The sequence below is a fragment of the Rana temporaria genome, chromosome 4 (assembly GCF_905171775.1).
Source record: "Rana temporaria chromosome 4, aRanTem1.1, whole genome shotgun sequence".
Lineage (NCBI taxonomy): Eukaryota > Metazoa > Chordata > Amphibia > Anura > Ranidae > Rana > Rana temporaria.
The window spans coordinates 332898841-332913202 of record NC_053492.1 but is presented as its reverse complement, the minus strand read 5'-3'; the positions used below and the strand labels follow the sequence as shown (position 1 = coordinate 332913202).

General features: G+C 43.4%; 1 protein-coding gene across 2 annotated transcripts in view; it reads right to left on the bottom strand.

Annotated features, from left to right (window-relative positions):
* Nucleotides 1-14362, bottom strand: part of ARID4B (AT-rich interaction domain 4B) — an 897525-nt gene that overhangs the window by 233281 nt on the left and 649882 nt on the right. The gene's annotated exons all lie outside the window — the stretch shown is intronic.

Here is a 14362-nt window from a genome sequence, read left to right as displayed (position 1 = left end):
GCCAGCCAGCAAAATTCAAAGGTCCAGGAATTATTTTCTCTCCACAGAGTTGACCAGGCAATAGGCATATATGCTCTAGCACAGACATGGAATTACCAGCTGTGTTACGCCTTTCTCCCCTTCCCTTTAATTCTGTTAGTTCTAAGAAAGTTCAGGGAAGAAAACACCAACTTAATCCTGATCACTCCTTTTTGGCCAAAAAGGCCTTGGTTTGCAACAGTATTGAACCTGGCTGTAAAACCTCCATGGAAACTACCATCCAGGAAGGACCTTCCAACACAGGGCTCTGTGAATCATCCAGAAGCAGACGGGTTGCACCTAAGCGTTTTGGTTTCTGAGGATAACCTTCTAAAAGCTAAAGGACGGTCTGACAAAGTAGTAAAGACCCTACTGGCTAGTAGAAAGAAGGCAACTAGGGCCATTTATCTTAAAGTATGGAAGAAGTTCAACTCTTGGTGTTCTTCCAAAAACCTTCAAACCAAGAGCATTGTTTCAGTTCTGGAGTTTCTCCATGAGGCCTCGTACACACGACAGAGAAACTCGACGTGCCAAGCCCGTCGAGTTCCTCGTCGAGTTCCTTGTTGAACTTGTCGAGAAGCTCGGCAGGCTTGCTTTGCGTACACACGTAACAGACCAAAATCTGGTCGTTCTCCGGCGCGGTGACGCTCACGACGTATGACGCGACTATAAAGGGGAGGTTTGATTTTGTTGGCGCCACCCTTGGGGCTCCTTTTGCTGATTCCGTGTTTACGCGTGTTAGTAAAAGTTTGGTGAGTGACGATTCGTGCTTTTCAGTCTTTGTGCTTTCAGATTGATCTCTGCCGTTCAGTTTGTACTTGTGGGGGGCGTATCTAGGCAATCGGGACGTGCGGTCAGGTCGTATTGTTTTACATTGCGGTCCTGTCCCCGCGTTTTTCATTGTCAGGGTCGTTCTTCATAGGTCTTGCTGTTCTTCACTGCGGTCTGTTTAGTGCAATTCTGATTTGTCGTTCGTAACTAGCCTTGTAGCCATGTTGCAGGCACCTAGTCGTCGCCGACTTCGTGCTAAGCATCTTCTGTGTGTAGGTCTGTTTGTTTATGACCTAGACGATGAGGAGTTCATGAACAGGAGGAGGACGCGTTCATGGACCAAGAATTGGTTGCTCCGTAGGAACCAATTCTCTCACATGCCTTTGCTGCGGGAGCTTCAGGAAAATAATCCTGTTGATTACAGGAATTTCCTGAGGATGTCTGATCCCGTCTTTCAGCACCTGTTGGCTTTGGTGTCCCCCTATATTACCAGGCAGGACACCGTTATGCGGGAAGCCATCAGTGCTGAGCAGAGGCTAGTTGCCACCCTCCGTTATCTGGCAACTGGGAGAAGCCTTCAGGACTTAAAGTTCTTGACGGGCATCTCCCCCCAGGCTCTGGGCCTCATCATTCCTGACACCTGCTCTGCCATCATCCAGGTTCTGCAGGAGGAATATATGAGGGTAAGTTTTCTCCTTTAATATCACATTTTATGTCTATAATGTATGCTAATGTCTTGTAGTTATCTCCTCCTTCCCTAATTACCATGTCTGGAATATGCTGTGAATGTCCCCTTTGCCCCCATGCATGCTGTAAACTTTGATGCCCCTTTTTTGGCCTACATGCATATTTCCCATCACTTACCTCCCCAGCATGCTATCCTAGGCCCCAACCTACCTAGTCTAGTCACTTCCCAATGTATTGTGTTATATCCATTGTAATGTCCCCCCCCCCCTCCCCTCCAAAATGTGTTGTAAAGTCTATGTTCACCAATAATCCAAATTATATTATTTTTGTACTCCCAAATTCATCTAGCCCTCCCCTCCAAAATATGTTGTAAAGTCTATGTTCACCAATAATCCAAATTATATTATTTTTGTACTCCCAAACTCATCTAGCCCTCCCCTCCAAAATGTGTTGTAAAGTCTATGTTCACCAATAATCCAAATTATATTATTTTTGTACTCCCAAACTCATCTAGCCCTCCCCTCCAAAATGTGTTGTAAAGTCTATGTTCACCAATAATCCAAATTATATTATTTTTGTACTCCCAAACTCATCTAGCCCTCCCCTCCAAAATGTGTTGTAAAGTCTATGTTCACCAATAATCCAAATTATATTATTTTTGTACTCCCAAACTCATCTAGCCCTCCCCTCCAAAATGTGTTGTAAAGTCTATGTTCACCAATAATCCAAATTATATTATTTTTGTACTCCCAAATTCATCTAGCCCTCCCCTCCAAAATGTGTTGTAAAGTCTATGTTCACCAATAATCCAAATTATATTATTTTTGTACTCCCAAACTCATCTAGCCCTCCCCTCCAAAATGTGTTGTAAAGTCTATGTTCACCAATAATCCAAATTATATTATTTTTGTACTCCCAAACTCATCTAGCCCTCCCCCAAACTTGGGCACTGGCCCATCAGAGGGGGTGTTTAATGTGTTAATTGTCTAAATATATTTAGATATAATATGCTAGTTCCCAGAAATGTTATAATGCTAATGTCTTTGTCTTATCTGCTTGCAAGGTTATGTGGCTAATTTTTTGCATTTTTTCATCCCCAGCTTCCGTCCACACCACAGGAGTGGCAGTCTGTGGCTTTGGACTTCCAGACCCGATGGAACTTCCCCAACTGCGGGGGAGCCATCGACGGTAAGCACGTCCGCATCGTGCCTCCACCCCGTTCGGGATCCCAGTTCTTTAACTATAAGGGGTTCAACAGTATTGTGCTGATGGCGGTGGTGTCAGCACAGTATGAATTCCTTTTTGTGGATGTCGGGATGAACGGACGGATATCGGATGGGGGAGCCTTCAGGCAGACGGAGTTTGCGCTTCGCCTTCAGGATGATGATCTGTCATTGCCACCGGATGACCAGAATGTAGAAGGCCTGCCATTTGTTTTCCTGGCTGATGAAGCGTTTGCCCTGGGACCCCATCTTATGAGGCCATTCCCTCAGCGCACCCTCACCCCAGAGAGGAGTGTCTTTAATTTCCGGCTGGGCCGAGCACGCAGAGTGGTTGAGAACGCTTTCGGCATCATGGCCAGCCGGTTCCGCCTTTTCCTCACCTCTCTCCACATGGCGGAATATAAGTGGAATACTATTATTTTTGCATGCTGCATTCTCCATAATTTTTTGCGGAGACAATCTCCAAATTATATGGCCCTGGTTGGGCCTGAGGCACAACTTTTGGCTCCATCACAAACTTTGGCGAGCCTTGAAGCTGGCCACACAGGACTGCCCCCCCAGAGTGCCCGTGAAGTCCGGGACAAATACATGGACTATTTCATGGGTAGGGGGGCAATACCATCTCAAGCAAATTTGCCATAATTTTATCTTTCCCAAAAATAAATCCGAATCTTTTTTATAAACTTGTTATGTCTTGCTTGTGTTGCTTGGAGTTCTTTACTAAGTGTAACTAAGTGTATTTTCATTATCAACTAGCAAACATTTCCCAGGTGACCCCCAAACCAAACACATAGAAAATTTAACGTATTTTAGGAAAAACACCACACACTTTTTTGAGGTTCAAAAGCTCTTTATTTTACTATTTTTTTTTTTCGTTTGTTTTCCAAAATACCCTACAAAAATATTTGTTTTTTTTTTCTCATACAATATACAATCATTTTTGTAATTTTTTTCTCATACAATATACAATCATTTTTGTAATTTTTTTGGTCTTTTTTTCTCATACAATATACAATCATTTTTGTAATTTTTTTGGTCTTTTTTCTCATACAATATACAATCATTTTTGTAATTTTTTTGGTCTTTTTTCTCATACAATATACAATCATTTTTGTAATTTTTTTGGTCTTTTTTTCTCATACAATATACAATCATTTTTGTAATTTTTTTGGTCTTTTTTTCTCATACAATATACAATCATTTTTGTAATTTTTTTGGTCTTTTTTATCTTAATAAACATTAAAATCTGGTTATTTTTTTTGTTTGTTTGTTTTTTAATTAAATAAACTCTAAAATCTGGTTATTTTATTTTTTTGTTGTTTTTTTAATTAAATAAACTCTAAAATCTGGTTATTTTTTTTTTTTTTTAATTAAATAAACTCTAAAATCTGGTTATTTTATTTTTTTTTTTTAATTAAATAAACTCTAAAATCTGGTTATTTTATTTTTTTTTTTAATTAAATAAACTCTAAAATCTGGTTATTTTATTTTTTTGTTTTTTTTTTAATTAAATAAACAGTAAAATCAGTTTTTTTCGAATTTTTTTTTTTTTTTTTTCTGATTCAGACTCTCCCCAATACATCAAGTAAATTTTTTAATTTATTTTCCACCCTCCTTGTTCTTTCTTTAATTTTTCGGTTGGCCAGATGAATCTCCTCCACCTCTTCTCTGCAGGCCCAGATTTCCGATATAACCATCTGGACAGTATGCCTGTCCAAGCCACCACCTGATCCTGAAATGTGGGACAAAACCATTTTTTAAAATTAGGCAGGCCTACATCTACATTACCTGAAGCTGGGTTAGTTATATGTTACTTTACCTGATGTGGTGGCAGGCTGCGCATCATCACCATCCCTCGGGGGTGTGGCTTGCTGGACTTCTTGCTCCCGTGTCGAAGCTTCATGACGCCCTACGAGAATGAAGAAAATGGAAACAGGATTTTTATAGCTTATAGGCCTGAAAGAGGAATATGATTCACTTTATAAAATTTCTGGGACTATTGATGTTTTGAAAAACCCCTCAGGGCAAAACACAGGATTGAAGGCATTCACAAAGATCATGACAATTCTTGTAGCTTTGGTCTACTTTTAAACATGTAAGCCAACCAAGTATACACTGGATCACCTCACCTCTGTGTGAACCCCAAAATGGGTTATTAAAGGGGACAACAATTATGCAAATGAGTCCACATGTGTCACCGACTGCTGAGCAGACTCTCCTTTTACTGTATATATTTTAATTTAACAAAACATTTTGTTGTTTTAATAGCACATCTACATAATTTTCACGATTGATCTCACCCCAATTTTTGTGAAATGTCATAATTTTGAGGATTTTAAACACAATATTTTGTCGTTTCGAATGTACGTCCAGTTTGACGACAAATTCTTGTGCAGAAAAACATAATACAGTACAACCTGAAATAAAAAACACATGGCGCGGAACAAATCTTACAAAATATATAACAAACTTACTTCTTCTAATCACTCTCCTGATCCTCTTCATTTGTTCCGGCTCCCGTTTTTTCAGGTCACACCACCTTTTCCGGATCTGCTCCTTGGATCTTTTCACCCCAAATTTCTGATGGAGACTCCTCCTCACCTTCTCCATTATTTGGGCCTTGACCTTATTAGGGTACTTGTATGGCCCATGCCTCCCATCATAGTCCTCTGCTTTGAGGATGAGGACCATCTCCACCATTTCCTCAAAGGTCATGTTGGTGGCCTTAAAACGGATTCTCCGTGTCATTCCTCGTCCCGCCTGGCCTGGCTCCTGTCTTGCTGCCATATTATCCAACATGTGCTCCCAACAAAAAAAAGATGGAAAAGGGGCGGGGAAAATACGACACCATGAACGTCAGGGGCGGGGAGACGTGCGTAAAGAGCCACATGCGCGTGTATAAAGGGCTACCACGTGGGTAAAAGGAGCGTTCACAGTTTGTGGAAGACGGCGGAGATAACGATCGGGTCAAAGACCGGTATGTAACTACATTTTACATGTTATTCTTGATTGAATGATTTTGTGGGCTACATCTTAGGTTCATAAAATAAAACATAGCTAGTTCGAAATTTGAAGGTAATGGTCCGCTATAGTGCCGTCGTACGTAACCAACGCTTTGATTATGCATTTTGATCCAACTACTGTTGTGTGGGCAATCTCGGTTCTCATCAGGATGTCTTCTAAAAAAAAGTCGGTTTAAACATGATGCAAATGGTCGCTTTTATGTCTTGACCAAACTAGATCGGAGTGCTTTTCTCTAACTAACGTTTCATACACAAATGAGGATGAGATCTGGCTTATTAGTTCGACACAACTGGTCATCTGTCTCCTAGGAACTGACCCAACATGATCTGCTGCCAATTCCTCCTTGTCGTTTTTGCGACGGAAGATAAGGGGCGGGGGGAAACATAAATTTTTTTTAAGCATGGGCGGATGTCGTGTGCGGAGTGTATATAAGGCTCGAACACACGTAGCGTCCATACGACCGGGTTGCGTAAGAAAGACGTTTGAACGACAAGCGTGTAGGTATGCTTCGAACTTGGGACAGCAGTGGCATATTCAGGAAAGACAGACATTTAAAGAAGTAATAAGCCCAAATTGTTTGGGGCAGAAATAACTAACTTTACATTATATCAGTCTTGATTTCATGTCCTCATTGTCCCTTTTTGCTTTTAAGCAGCTGTAATCCTTTGCATAAATCCTCACTTCCTGGTTCTCTGGCTCCCTCTAAAATTTATCAGGGGAGCTTGTCACTGTGGTCTAAGCTGTGTGTCTAAAAATCCACCAAAACAATGCTAATAATTTTTGAAATGAAAATATGCCCTGGATTTTTTATTTTTTGTTCTGTGTGTCTCTTTACTTCACAGAAACATTAAATAATTTTAAAAGCAAAAGTGAAACTAGAGGCACATTATATGTATGCACTTGTATGTCTCTAGACACTGTAAACAGTCATTTCCTCCAAAAAAAGAGTTATCCATTAGTGACCCTTTAAGGGCTAGCTGGTGAGAAAGAGTAAATAACTTTATAGACTGTGTATTGACATTATTTTTTTCTCCTTGGTTTTGGACAGGAAAAGATGAACCTGTTTAACAGACCTGAATTTTTGGAGATATTTATTGATCGGTGGCAAGAACTTCCTGTTCTGTGGGCCACCAAAGACCCCATATCTCGAAACAGAGAGTTGCGCAAAACAGCACTGGAGAGCCTGCTCCCACTTGTGCGGAGACAGGTGGGGTTTGATGTGACAACTGACCAGTTGGAGGTCAAAATTGGGACCTTGAGAGGCACCTACAGGAAGGCACGCAACAAGGTCTTGGCTTCGATGAGGTCTGGAGCTGGAGCAGGGCGGGTATTTAAACCCAAGTTGTGGTACTATAGCAAACTGAGCTTCCTGGATGAACACCTGGAGGTAAGGGAGTCACTTTCGAGCCTTGCCCCCAGAAGGCACAGAAGGTCCAGCCTTCCCTCCAGCCTTCCCTCCAGCCAACCTGCTGCTCCCTCTGCAGATGAACCCTCTCAGCAGCCTTCCATCCTGGATGAAGATCCGGATTTGCCCAGCTGGAGCCAGGTATATAGTACTTTCAATGTGCAAATGTGTGGTGTTTAAATGTTGTTAAAGAGATGTAAATTAAGATGTTAAAGGTAAAAAAAAATTAGAGCTAAAAGTGTTATACAGAACATTTGTCAGTATTGGCCAGGAATTTTTTTTGTGTGATTGACCATAAAACATGGGTCACAATGATTGGCTTAGCTAAGTCGTGACTAAAAAATATGCAACAGTCAGGAGCTTAAAAAAAAATATTTTAATTAAAAAAAAAAGTAAAAAACTGTACTTTTTTTCCATACACAGGACGAGACCAGGCAGCAGGAGGATCAGGAAAATGCCAGGCAGGAGGACAGGGTGAGTGGCTTGGAGGAGGCTGCAGGCCCAAGTATCTTGGACGTGTTGGCAGGCCCAAGTGGCTTGAACGTGGTGGCAGGCCCAAGTGGAGCGGATGAGGTGGCAGGCCCAAGTGGGTTGGACGAGGTGGCTGGGCGAAGTACAAGATGTCAGGTGTCTCCTCTTCGCCTGCGTCCGAGAAGGCAGGTGAGGGATACAAGGGTGCGTGACGCCTCACTAGCCCTCATTCGGGACGCCCATGCAACCCTTCAACAGCCTCCCACTGCTCAGGAGGGATTTGTAACGGTGGTTTTGGCCAAAATGTCCGAAATGACAGTAGACCAGCGCCTCCTCTTTGAGGGACTCCTCATCACCCTCGCAAATCAGGGGGTGAGGGGTCTTCTCACGGAGGACACTGTCATTTGCCGCCATCCCCATCCTCACACACCACATAACTCCCAAGCTCCCCCACCTTCTTCTTCTTCTCATGCTCCTTCTCAAGCTCCCCCACCTTCTTCTTCTTCTCATGCTCCTTCTCAAGCTCCCCCACCTTCTTCTTCTCATGCTCCTTCTCAAGCTCCCCCACCTTCTTCTTCTTCTCATGCTCCTTCTCAAGCTCCCCACCTTCTTCTTCTTCTCATGCTCCTTCTCAAGCTCCCCCACCTTCTTCTTCTTCTCATGCTCCTTCTCAAGCTCCCCCACCTTCTTCTTCTCATGCTCCTTCTCAAGCTCCCCCACCTTCTTCTCATGCTCCATCTGAACATTCTTCTTCCTCTTCTTCTCCTGCTCCTTCTGAACATTCTTCTTCCTCTTCTTCTCATGCTCCTTCTGAACATTCTTCTTCCTCTTCTTCTCCTGCTCCTTCTCAACATTCTTCTTCCTCTTCTTCTCCTGCTCCTTCTCAACATTCTTCTTCCTCTTCTTCTCCTGCTCCTTCTCAACATTCTTCTTCCTCTTCTTCTTCTACTACTCCTCCTCCTTCTACTGCTCCTCCTTCTACTCCTCCTCCTTCTACTGCTCCTCCTCCTTCTACTCCTCCTCCTTCTACTGCTCCTCCTCCTTCTACTGCTCCTCCTCCTTCTACTGCTCCTTCTACTACTCCTCCTCCTTCTACTACTCCTCCTCCTTCTACTCCTCCTCCTTCTAATGCTCCACCTCCTTCTACTACTCCTCCTCCTTCTACTGCTCCTCCTCCTCCACCTCCTCCTCCACCACCGTCGTCTACTCATCCTCCACCACCTTCGTCTACTCCTCCTCCTGGCATGAGTACTACCCCTGTGGCACCACCTCCAGCCAGGCAGAAGAGGAAGGCTGCTGAGAAGGCTGCAGAGAAGGTGAAAGAGCAGGCTGCAGGGAAGCCACCAAGGAAGGCCTTGAAGAAATCAAGAAAGTGACTCCCTTACTTCCATGTGGTGTACCAGAGTTCAGGCTGCTATAGTACCACAACCTGGTGACATCTGCCTGCCCTGCTCCAGTTTGTGACCTCGGGGAGTCCAAGACCTTGATGCGTTCCTTCCTGAATGAACCTCTCAAGTCCCCATTTTGGCCTCCAACTGCTCACCAGTCACATCAGGCCACACCTGGCTGTGCACAAATGGCAGCAAGCTCTCCAGTGCTGACTTTTGCATACTCAATTTATTTTTATAACCAAAATAAATGGTAAATTTTTATTTTACAGTTCATACTTGTCCTTGTATTTTTTTGAATTACAATTTTGCAAGTGAGAAGGCAGGTTATTTTTTTTTTAAAAATTGGATATAAGGTGTAATTTGAAAGGGACAGATGAGATAAGACAAAGCAATAAGGTTTCTATGGGGGGAACTTGACATTACAAAAAATAAAAGGATTTGCATTTTTGTGAACTTTAAAATTAAGGTGAATATTAAGAGCAGGATTTAAAACACAGGACCAAAATAAGGTGAGAATAATAAAAATAAAAAATATTGAGATCAGTAAGAAAAAGGTTCCACCTAATTTTAAGGAACTCTGTGTGAATATCCTAAAAAAAAAAAAAATAATATTGCTGTTTTGTGCCCTTACAAAAAATTGTGTAAAGCGCTGCAAATAAACGATGAAATAATGTTGGAAGCGACACGAATGTGCTATCTCCATTCCAAACGCTAGTTTTACCTATGTTGTTCTCCAGTGTCTAAGTTTTTGACAGGTTTCTTAGCATACACACGACCGAGTTTCTCATTTAAAAAACAGCCCGATGAAGAACTCGTCGAGCCAAAATCCACTGCCATCGAGAAAATAGAGAACCTGCTCTCTATTTGCTCGACGAGTTCCTCGGCGGCTCCATCGGGCCAAAAATGTACACACGACAGAGTTTCTCGACAGAATCCGGCTCTTCACCGAGATTCTCGACGAATTCTGCCGAGAAACTCTGTCGTGTGTACGAGGCCTCAGGGAATGGAGAAAGGACTTGCAGCCAGATCCTTGAAAATGGAAAAAACTCTGTCCAGAGAAAACCTTTCATTTCTAGATTTTTTTTAGGGCACTTGCTCGAAACAGACCTGTAGACCTCAAAGTTTTTCCTAGTTGGGACTTATCTATTGTTTTACAGGGTCTCACGGGAGCTTCGTTTGAACCCTTACAAGATACTTCATTGAAAAATTTAGTTCTCAAAACAATTTTTTTAGTTGCCATTACATCAGCAAGACGAGTCAGCGAGCTCCAGGCTCTGGCGATTACAGAACCTTTTCTAAGAATCTTTCCAGACCGAGTGATCCTTGAGACAGATCCCGCCTTCCTTCCAAAAGTATCATCAACTTTCCATCGGTCGCAAAAAATAATTCTACCCACTTTTTCTTCAGTTCCTACTAATGCAGGGGGAAGAAGCTTTTCATACATTAGATGTGAAAAGATGCCTATTACAGTTTCTTTCAATTACTAAAGAATTCAGAAAATTGAATGCTCTCTTCGTAATATTTTCAGGTCCCCATGAAGCGGAAAAAGCTTCCAAAAGTACCCTAGGGAGATGGCTCAGACTAGCAATTATAGAAGCCTATCAAGCCAAAAGAGAAACACCTCCCTCAAGTATTGCCGCGCACTTAAGGTCAACGGCAGTTTCCTGGGCCAAAAGGGCCGGTGCTACACCTGAGCAGATTTGCAAGGCTGCCACCTGGTCCAACTACTCAACGTTTCTTAGGCACTATAGGTTGGACTTACTGTCTGACACAGATCAGACCTTCGGCAGGAAGGCACTGCAGGCAGTAGTCCTATCCTAGGGTAAGTTACTAAATTATCCTCTCCAAAGTTGTCCTGAAAGGCGAGTTGAGAAAGACTTAGTTAGACCTACCATTGACGGTATTTCTAAGAGCCTTTCGGGACAACCGTTATTTCCCTCCCTAATATATCTTAGAAGTAATAGTTAAATCTATCATGGTGTTGCGTTTTTCCTGTGCTTTATCTTCCAGTGAGTCGGAGACCACAATAACTAAAGCCATGGTGGAAGAGGAGGGATTTAAAGGGCTGCATGTGTTTCCTGATTGAAGAGGGAGAGCTGCGCTCTCTTCAAGGTTGTCCTGAAAGGCTCTTAGAAATACCGAATACCGTCTTTTTTTTTTATTATTATTATTATTATTATTATTATTAGAAAACCAACTTTATTGCTAAGCATGTGCATGATACATAAATCGATATAAGCCAACATGACCAAAACAATAGTACATACATAAACACATTGAGGTATCTGTGTGACATAAGGGTAAATACCCAACATGGGGGGGGGAATGAACATATCAAGTACATGTTTCACCATCCGCCAACCATCTGTTCCAGACCTTTTCATAGTTGAGTGGACACCCACTATGTATATAGATCAGTTTCTTATATGGAAGAGTGTTGCTAACCTATTTTTTCCAGCACTGGATTTGTAGGGGGCAAGGGCAGGGCCTGCATCCAATTACGAAAAATAGCATCTTATGTAAAAAGGTACGCATAAGTCTGGCAGCAGGCCGAGCAGGCACATCTTTGGGTCTAGAGTAGCAGGGGAGCCCATCTGGTTGTGTAGGAAGCGTATCACCTGTATCCAGTATGCTTGGATAGTTGGGCAGGACCATATGAGGTGGTAGGAGCCTGGGGTATGGTCGCATATGAGGCACCCTGGATTGTACATGGGTTTAAAGCGTGCTATCCTCTGAGGGGTCAGATACGTCCTATGTATAATATACAACTGTGTGAGGCGGTCTGACAACTTGGGCGAAACTTTTTTCACATCCTCCAAAATTTCATCCCAATCCTCATCCTCAATTAGTCCAACATCCACCTCCCATCCAGTTCTGGCAGCATAGGCCAAGGCTGTGGTACTAGGGAGATTGATGGCAGAGTATAGGGAGGAGATGTGTTTGGTTGGTTCAGTGCCCATAACTATCTACTATGGAGGGGGTTGCCAGGAAACTGGGTCTATATAGCATGACGGAGTTGTAAATACCTAAAGAAAAGGGGGAGGGAAAATCTGTCCTTTAGCATTTGGAATGTTTTGAGTCCTGTAGTGGTCATGAGCTGATGTATGTATAAGACCTCATGGTGTATCCACACTGTAGGGATGTACAATAATTCAGGTAAGCGTGTATTGAACCAGAGAGGGGTATGAGAGTGGACCCGTGTGGTCCCAAGTTTTTGTAGTGCCATCTGCCATACCCTCCGGTGGTGTGTCAACATGTCTGCTTTGTGTTGGGAGGCACGTCTTGTCAACGGTGCTCTGAGGACTGACTGAAGTGGTGTATGGGCTGGGTCATCAGGGGGCTCACAGAGCAGTATCTGGTATCTTGGTAGTTTGTTTTTGTCAAAATTATAGAAATGGAACAGTAGGGAGGCAAGATAATATGTCACTGGGTTCTTCAGAATTCTCCAAGATAATTTGTGTCTGCTATGACCCCATATAAATGAATTGAGAATTGATTAAATTATTTAGATTTTTTTTGTGGTATATACAGGGGAGCATATCAGACCAAATATAGTATCTTTGGGAGAGTAACATTTTGACTAAGCTGATGCGTCCCATAACACCCAGGGGTAGTCTGGCCCAAGTCTGTGTCTTGGTCTTGATCAGGGTATACAGGGGTTCAATGTTCAGTAATGTGTATTCTGCGAGTGATTTGGTGACTTGTACACCAAGGTACTTGATCAAGGAGACCCTTGGAAGAGCCAGAGCAGGATCTAGGATTTAGACCAGTTTATACTCAGACCCGAATGGCCGCCCCTACCGTTCTATGGAGTGGAGGGCTGCTACAAGGGAGGGACCCGAGTCTGCTAAATATAGGAGCATGTCGTCCGCATACATCCCAATATTTTCTTCCAGACTCCCTATCCTGAGGCCTCGGATGCTAGTGTCTGCACGGACCATGGTGGCCAACGGCCCCACAGCCAATGCATATAGCATGGGAGAAAGGGGGCAGCCTTGTTGGGTCCCTCTCTCCAGCGGGAATTGGTTGGAAAGCCAATTGCTCACAAACACCTTGGCGACTGATATTGGAGCTGGACCCAGATAAAGTTGGGGCCAAATCCAGAGAGGCACTCCCACAGGTAGTTCCACTCCACGGAATTGAAGGGCTTGGTGGCATCCAGAGCCACTACGACCCTCGAGCCGATTTCATCATGGGACCCCTAAATGTTCATGAATAGGCAGCGAATATTCATCACAGTTTTTTTACCCTGGCATAAAGCCTGTTTGATCAGGGTGAATCAATGACAGAATAACCTGGTTAAAGCAGAAGGCTAGAATCTTAGCTAGCTTTTAACATCTACCTGTAGCAAGGAAATAGGTCTATACGATTCTGGGTATTTAGGGTCCTTACCAGGCTTAGGGATTACTACAATTTGGGCCTCTCTCATAGATGGGGGTAGAACTCCTGAATCAAACATGGATTTGTACAGGTGATAGTTTGGGGATTAGAATTTCAGAGTAGGTGGCATAGAATTCAAGAGGTAAGCCATCCGATTCTGGGGCCTTAGATGAGGCCAGACAGGAGATAGCCTCGGAAATGACCTCCTTAGTAATAGGAGCCTCCAAGATTTCAAGCTGGTGTTGTTCAATCTGGGGGGGGTTTAACTCCCGCTAAGTAGTCCCTCGTATCTTGAGGAGTGTGGGTGAATCGGAAAGTGTAGAGTGCACGGTAGAATCTTCCAAATTTCTCCATCACTTGTTGCGGATCGGTGATGTTGTTCCCCTGTGGGTCGGTCAAGGACATCACCACCGGGGGACACAAATCCAAATGGGCAAGATACGCAGTTTGCCCGACCTTTCTCTATACTCAAACACCCTTTGTTTACAGAAAAAGATGTGCTGCTTAACCTTCTCACTGTGTAGCTGGGAGGCCTGTTGTGTCTGAATCTTAAGATTGTTAGCAGTGCTGGGCGAGGGGTCCCGATGGAATGCCTCCTCCAGCACCTGTAGGTGTTATGTAGCCTGCTGGACAATACGTTTTGACGATCTTTTAAGTGTGTTGATGTGCATGGTCATACGTTGCTGAGTCCCTGTTGGCTGTAAAGTAGTATTGCAGTTCCGCAGGAATGTCATCCTGGTCCTGCAGAGCAGTCAGCCAAAACGGGTTCAGCCACCAAGAATGAGCAGGGGGGCCTTTAGGAGCTGGATCGTGATTCAGTAAGGGGCGTGATCCGAGAGTACTTTTGGAGCAAAGCCCACATCTCCCAGTTAAGGTATCAGGGACTTTGGAACAGAAATGAAATCAATACGTGACATTGTGTTGTGACTAGCTGAAAAGCATGAGAAGACTTTAGTGTGCAGGTGCTTGTGGCACCAAGTGTCAACAAGGGC